Genomic DNA, 8,344 nt, shown 5'->3' on the forward strand with positions numbered 1-8,344 from the left:
ATATTGTTTGGTGATGAAATTGTAAAAAAGGAAGAGCTAGTAGAGGCCGTACTAGGGCTAGGATAACGATTCCCCTCTAAAAGGAACGTTATTTTAGTACCCTCGCTCCCGAACTCATTTCTGGTTTATAGACCAATTTGGTCATGGGTAAACTTATGATTTGTGCTAATTATTCCATGAATTCCACATGGAAGAAAGACATGAACGAGGTTTATGAGTTTTTCCTAAAACTCATTGGCGACTCTTACTTGTTTCTTACAAAAAGCGCAATGATAGAATCAATTCTAATTCAAGGTCCCCCAAACAGTCAGGAATTCAAATCCTACTACACCCTAACAAGTGTAAAGTCCTAGGCTTTAAGTGGCCAAGGGAATTTAAGGAGAGTACCCCTTACGATGGGATCACCCTCCTTATAGTGGCGATTCCGCTGGGGACTTAGAGGTTACAAGATTAGTTCGTAGTTATGGTTCAAGGTTTACAACACTAGGTTGCCTATGGATTGTAACGAGAACTAACTTGGATAATCTCTAGTTAGAGAGTGAGACTTGAACGCATAATATCTTCCTTTTTCACAAAAGTAAAAATCAAACAAGCAACATTGCATCATGCATAAGCATAGCACACTTTAACCATTGGGGATTGGCTCATTGACTAGGGGTTGCCAACACTAGGCTTCTATCCCAAAATCAATAACAATCATCCTATCTATATCGCCAACAAAATGTTGGGAGGGCTATGTCGTGGGTCAACATGTTGAGTGATTGGTTCGTGCATCGTCCCTTAAGATATGGTACCTTTGGACACTCAAGCCTTGACCTTAGAATGGCATTGTATACTTTGACGGTTCTTTTTATGTGCTTATGGGACTACATAAATATGTGCTTCGTGTCTAATCTAATTAATTCCAACTTGTTACCTAGAGATATATTAAAAAAAATTAGCAAAAATTATGGTTTGACAATAAATAAATAAATTTATCGTTCTTTTTGCATTTTCGCAAAAAAAAAAAAAAATCGTTCTTTTTGCGTTTTCGCTAAAAAAATGTCGAACCTACCAGGTGGCACGCGCAACTGTCAAAGTTGCACGCGCCCTCCTAGCGCAAGTTCAGAAGTTGCGCGCGACACCTCTGCGCAACACTGTGTTTTGCGCGCGCCCACTGTTCAACGTTGACTTTGACTCGTTACGAGCAATATCATATGGAGAAAACGATACTACCGCTTCAAGGTTAATCATTAAGTAGGTGTTAAAAATATCTCTTTGGCTAACAACGTTTTCTAACTTTTACTATGATCGTCTTTTTTTTTCGAAAAATCCAAAAACATGTTTTTTATCGTTCTTTTTGCGTTTTTGCAAAAAAATAAAATCAAAAAAATGTTTTTTTTTTTCGTTTTCGCAAAAAAAAAAAAAAAGTGGTAGATGCTACTCTTGAAGATGCACTTTCCACCTTAGAGCAAGTCGGAAAATTGCGCGCGATATTATTTTTAATTATGATGATTCGTTTACATACTTCATAATCAAACTAATGACATTACTTCTTATGAGGTTCGTCATTAGAAGTTCACATCCCTTTATAGGACGTCATCAATATGTTTATTCTTAAACGTGCCTATTTTCGTGTTCATCCTTTTTTTTAGTTGTAATTTGTCAACCTTGATTTAAGAGTATAATTTATTTACCTCTTCTATGGTTTAAAAAGAAAATCCCGAGAACTTTACTTGGGATGATTGCCTCACACAAAAAAAAAAGAGAGAGAAAAAGAACGAAAAAAAGAAGAAATGTCGTTCTTAAAAAAAATAAAATAAAGAGAGTACGATACAAAAAAAAGTAATAAAAAATATTATTCTAAAAAAACAGAGAGAAGATAATGAATGATAAAATTGAGAAAATGATTTAATTATATCTTGGATTTCACATTCGGAGGCCATCATTCTTTTTGAGCAAATAGTAAAATATTATCCTTTAAAGATGAGCAATATGAGAATCATAATTGAAAAAAACGATATAGATCTCTATTGCAATCTAAGTGATCAATAAATACCATAGTATATTTGATCATTTTAAGAAGTATGTTCGGGTTGATTAATATTCCTAAAATTTGTTGAGCATTTTCAATCCAACTTTTTTGTCTTCTCTTCTACCTTTTTCAAAAACAATTCATTTAAAGTAAAATCCTTAGATGATTACCTTATTGAAATCTACACAAATCATGACATTCCATTAATGATTGTTCGTGAATTTTTTGACATTCTTCATCAACAAACTTGCTTAAAGTGAATTAGTATTACAAGGATTAAAAAAAAGAAACAAAACAATCATTTGACTTTGGTTATTCATTTGAATGCTTGGCAGAAAATGTTTAAGTGAACACGCTCAATTTTTCGTGATACACATTACTAGATCATCTTCCACATTCGCGTACTAGTCCAATCATGGGTGACAAAGCAGCATTAGAGAAACTTAGATAGGAACTCCAAAACCTAAAGGCCCTATGAGAAGAAGAAGCCCAAATCAAGGCTCATAAAAAAGCAGAAAAGGCTAAAATAAAAGCAGAAAAAGAAAAAGAAAACATTCTGCAAGAAAAAGCAAGAGCCGAAAGAGTAGAGGCCTTGGAGAAACTTGTCCTTCGAGCTAACTCAGGGAGTAAGTACTTCAATTATGAGCTTTCACCACAACCTAGTGGCAAGACTCTCCCAGAAAAGTTCTTGACTACGGATTTGCCAACCTTTAAGGTTACAGACAATCTTAGAACTCACTTAATGAGTTTTATTGGAATTATGGCATTGAAAGGGGTTGAGCCAAGCATATATGCATGTATTTTTCCTCTTTCATTGGACCCAACTACTAGATCATGGTTTTATAACCTCGATGCAAAACAAACTTCCACTTGGAGTGACGTTGTTAAAGCATTTTAACCCAATATGGAGATAACATCGAGCTCACAACTACCTTGTGCGATCTCGAATTTCTTAAGCAAGGGGAAGAAGAAGGCTTCATTGACTTCTTTTCCAGGTGGCGATCACAGGTCGCTCTTATTCCACAAAGACCTCCGAATCATGAACTTGTCCCAAAGTTCATAGACAATATGTCTCCACCATACAAGTGCCATTTACAATACCTTGGTTTAGAAACATTTCAAAAAGTCTATACTGTGGGAACATTAATTGAAAGGGACTTGATAAATGAAACCATGAATTATATAGATGGATTTGATTTTTAGAGAGAATTTCACCTACGTCAAAAACGGACAAAGCTCGAAGACGCAATCTCAAGAATTTGTCAACAATTCAAGATGTAGCACTCTAGGTCTTGTTTTGTTTCTTTCCTTTGTTTTTTTATGATAGACTAAGAGATTTATGCTATCGAATATACTTATTTTGTACTCTCATTAATTAATGAATAAAAAATATATTTTCAAGTACGTCTATCTTGTTCTCTTTCCAATTTCTTTATTGTTATTGACTTGAATTAAATAAAACGTATACATACAATTAGGCAATATAAAAAGGCATACATACTCAACACTTTAAGAATCTTGATAAGCTTTGGCTTACTAGATTTATCGAACGAAAAGAGGCCCATCTTTGGCCCACAAAGAAAGGATATGATGATTTCACCAACACATGAGGCAACTTGAAACTCCATAAATATAATCCCATGTTCTTAACATTAGAGAAAATCCATCTTTTTGGCAGCCCTTTTGAGCCTCGTCAATTGAGCCTTAGTTATTCAACCTACATTATTCCATACCTTGGGATGGGAATGGTGCAAATATGCAAATAGGAAGTTGGGGGAACGAAACATAAGAGGGGAACACAAAGTTAGTCTAAACCCAAAAGGAAAGATCAAATGCAAAAGAAAAAAGAAAATCGTTCTAAACCCAAAACAAAACTTGTAAAAAAAAATAAAAAAGAAAGGAGAGATGACAAGGAAAAGGCACCTAATGTAGGAGTTGTCACACAAAGCAGAAAGGTTCTAATTTGATAAGCACCAAAAGTAAAGGATTTTGGGAGTATACTTGAGCCTGTCCATTGTTCATAACCCCAAGCCTAGCCACGTTACGACCTTGGAAAGGCCCTCCTTGAGGCAGACCATAACCATATACCAAAATCATCATTCCATGAAAATATGGCCAATCTTAGGCCTTTGCACATATGGACCTACTATTAAGTAGTCATACCCATACATAAAATGCATGAAGTGTTGAGTTATGATTACAAGATCATATAAAAAAAATTTAAATGATTTGGATGATTTTTTAGCCATTGACTTGATTACATCATGTTAGTAAAGCAATCGAATCAAACTAAATTCGATGTTTTCCATATCCTTTGCCAAAGAAAAATGAGATGACTATCAGTTTTAAAAAAAAAACACAATCAATGATTCTCTATAACCGTTTGGATAATACATTTATTTTTCCAAAAGGAATGAATTAAGATTCGACTTTTTCTTGACTCAAACTTGTTCTCGCTTAGTTCTCCTGCGAATATTGGCTAAGGGATGGTAAACAAACCACCTACAAGACCAAAATCAATGATTGATAAGAACAAAGAAAATATTTGATGTTCTAAATCAACTTTGAGAATAAAATGACCACAATGATCTTTACAAACATTTAGACATTAGGTATGATATACTAAACCTTAAACACAATTGTTTTGGTTTATAAACAAGCAAAGAACTAACTTGCTTTCTTGAAGATGACTTTAACTAAAATGTGAAAGCTATGTCATTGTCCTAAATATCTCAAAACAAAAATAGGACATACACATAGGTCCATCTCAATATCATGATTATATGAATGGTCTAAACAATAGCAAGTAATTAGAACCACGCCAAATTGGGGGCTCCAAGACTTGAGAAATAGCAAGAATGCGCATAACCCGACACATGGGGGCTCCAATATCCACAAAGAAACAAAACAAGATATTCATGCCATTCGAGCTACTTTCGAGAATCGCCTAAATAGTTGTAGATCTCGAGCCTTATAATTTTCAAATGCATCACAATGATTTAATAATCATTTTGTTCCTTTGAAAACTAAGTTTGCAACTGAACTTGGCCATGAAACAAGTTACATATTTGAGCCATTTTCATGTTCATCTTCAAGAACGAATCTTAGTGCATAATTGTTGTTTCAATACTTCAATTTACTCTAGAAATTAGAGAGTATGACTAGTGTAGAGCAATAAAATCATACTTGCTCATACGAAAGTTTAGTACTCAATCATTCATCATGAAAATTGTATCAAGACACTTTATTAACATAAGACAAACAATTTCATGAGTTAGAATGTAAACAAAAGGCTCCTAAATTCTAAATTAAGGAATCTTCATTTAAAATTATTCACCACTGTTGCACACATTGGAATTTCGCAAGGAGGATAACATCTACTTTCTCGAGATTCAAAACAGTGACAAAATTTGAACTTAAAAGAAAGAACTCAAAAGTAGCAAGAATAGATGAAAAATTTGAACAACATTTCATTTTTCCCCTTACTTGTTTTAATGAATGACCAATATTACTAGACTTAGCAAATTTTCTTTGTTAAAACTACAAAAAACGGTTTAAACACACTAGATTAACCAAGATCCTAGTTGTTATCATAATAAGACAAAACACGGGATTTATAGACCCATTTTAAGCAACATGAAAGGGTCTAGTTATTGACAACAAGAAAATCCTCGAAGTCACCCAACACTGGGGGCTACAACATTCGAAAATGTAAAATGGGGGCTTACGAACCCGAAATATAACCAAGCTACACCATTTCGATGATCTCTTCAAGAATTTCCTAAACTAACTATTTTTGTGAAAATCTTGAAATCACGGTTTTATAAGTGAATAATAATAACCATCAGTTATTTTTATCATTAATAAAGCCAATTTTGCAACATACGCATGAAAAATAAACACAAGTCGCAAGAACAAATTCATGCTATTATAAAAGTTCAAAATTTCATTTATAATTTTAATGCATAATTGTTAATCTAAACACTTCAATTTACATTAACAAGTATAGTCTATGTGAGCAAAACAAGGGGGAAATAAAGTTCAAGCAAAAAGTCAAAATTAGAATGAACAAAAAAAAACATATATGTTTAACATGCTCATATAGGATCAATACTTTATCACTTCACATGAAATTTGTTGCAATATATTGCTTAAACATGTCACAACGACAAACAAACATATTCATAAAAACAAGTCAAATAAAAAACCCCCAAATTCAAAATTTGGGGTTTAATGGTTTGAAAATCGCCCAATTTCAGCCAAGAATGAACGAATTATGGAAAATAAGAATTAAGAGCGAGATCTACTTCCCTTAGCTTCGAAAATCGCAAGAAAACAAGCTTTCTAGAGATAGAAAGGTTCGAAAATGGCGAAAAGGGACGTGAACGGTTCTCGCGAGAGAACGTGAACGACATGGTGAGGACTTGATGGGTGTCATAAATGGCACCCATTTGATGAGCATTTAGGTTGCTTTCACCTTCTTTTCATGGCTTTCATGCTTAATAAAATCTTAGTTTTATGCTTTTGGTCTTAGTCTTACCTATCCTCTATTATTTTTTAGCTTTTGTGCTATTCTATGGTTTTTCTAGTCTTTTCTCCTTTATTTGCTCTATTTTCGTGGTTATAAGTATTGTACAAGGTTTGGGTCTTGATATTAGTGATTTACTAAGGTGGAGGAAACTTTTGTAGCAAGATCATGGCAATTGGAAAGCTCAAGATGCAAGGAAGTGGATTCTCCAAGTTCTAGCTCTTGCGCTCTCAAGCCGTGCTCTCATGAATATGGGGTGTTGAACCCACAATCACGTGCTTTTGGGACTTCCTCACTTAGTATTCATCATCGTCATGATTGTGCGTTCATTCGAAGACCTTAGAGAACGCACGAAGCCTTGAAAATATCGAAGAAACGCAGAGATGCGCAGGCGCGCCACGAGCATGCACGGGCGTGCCACCCCTGCAGTGCGGGCGCGCCTCCCCTGTATTGCTGGCGCGCCTTCCTGGGTATTTTTTTGCTCAGTTTTTGTTTTCGCGCCTCTATAAATTCCTTTGTAACCCGATTTTTAAAGCAAGTTTAGAATAAGTTTCATTTAGATTTTGATCATAATTTTAGCTTAGTTGAGAGCTTCTCTCTCTAGTTTTAGGGTTAGTTTAGAAGTAGATTTTAGAGAGAGAAAATGAGGAATTTCAATGGTGATTGAGAGATTGAAGATTCAATGGTGACAATTGTGTTAGAGATCATCTCCATTATCAATGAGCATTTCTAAACTCTATCTCATTTATTGCTTTGTTTGATTTCTTATTTGTTTGGTTTGATTTTGATGTTTGATTGTTGATTAGTGTAGTGGTTCTTCATACATTGTTGATTCTTGATTTCTTTAGTTGTTAGTTTATTAGATGATGATGTTAGAGTAGTTGTTTGCTAAGAATTGGGTGAAACATGTATGATTGATTGATTGTGCTTAATTTGGGAATTATGTTGATTAATTGTTGATATTAAATCGATTATTAGAAGTTTGCATGTGTGTAATTCGATTAGGCCTTGAAAATTATGCTAGATTGCATTGTAGTTTCTAATGACATGGACCATTGATTTAGGAATTGCAATTGTCGATTGAGCTTGATTAGTGATGCTCCTAGTTAGGGTCTCTCGTTGTTGGCGCTAGTTTGACCTCTAGGAGATAGCTTGTTGAGTCTTTTGATTGAGCTTGCCATTAGTCTTCACAATCATTGATTTACATATTATTTCCGAGTTGCTACAATTGTCATGATTGCTTGTTGATCCCGTTCCTAGTGCTTTATTTGTTTGGTTTCTTTGTTTGTTAGTTGTTAGTGTTCTCTCTTTATCTTTGTCTTTAACCTAGCTTAGGCACATAATTGAGAGCGGTTGAACATTACCGTTTCTTTTGGGTTCGATCCTTGACTTTCCTCTATACTAGTATATAGGTTTGTTAAGTGTTTATAAATTTAGTTTGATCGAGGGAGCATTAGTTTCAATGACCTAATTCCATCCCTTGTCAAAATGGCGCCGTTGCCGGGGAACGGTGTCTATGTTTGAGTGTTTTTGATTGCTTGAGTCTAGGTCTTTTTATGTACTTTTCTATTTGATTTTTGTTTGTTTTGTATAAAAAAATGAGAAATACCTCGTTTCCTCAATTTGAGAATGAGTTATTTTGGGTGTACTTTAATAGACTAGAGAACTTCATTAGTTACCATGGTTATTATCTTTGGGAGGCTTGTGAGATTTGTTATCATAATTTGACTAAGCAAACTAGAGACATTCTTGAAAGCATGTTTAATGGTAGATTTTGGGCATTGTCAATCGATGATGCTTGG

Source organism: Chenopodium quinoa, unplaced genomic scaffold, assembly GCF_001683475.1.
Source record: "Chenopodium quinoa cultivar QQ74 unplaced genomic scaffold, ASM168347v1, whole genome shotgun sequence".
Classification (NCBI taxonomy): domain Eukaryota; kingdom Viridiplantae; phylum Streptophyta; class Magnoliopsida; order Caryophyllales; family Amaranthaceae; genus Chenopodium; species Chenopodium quinoa.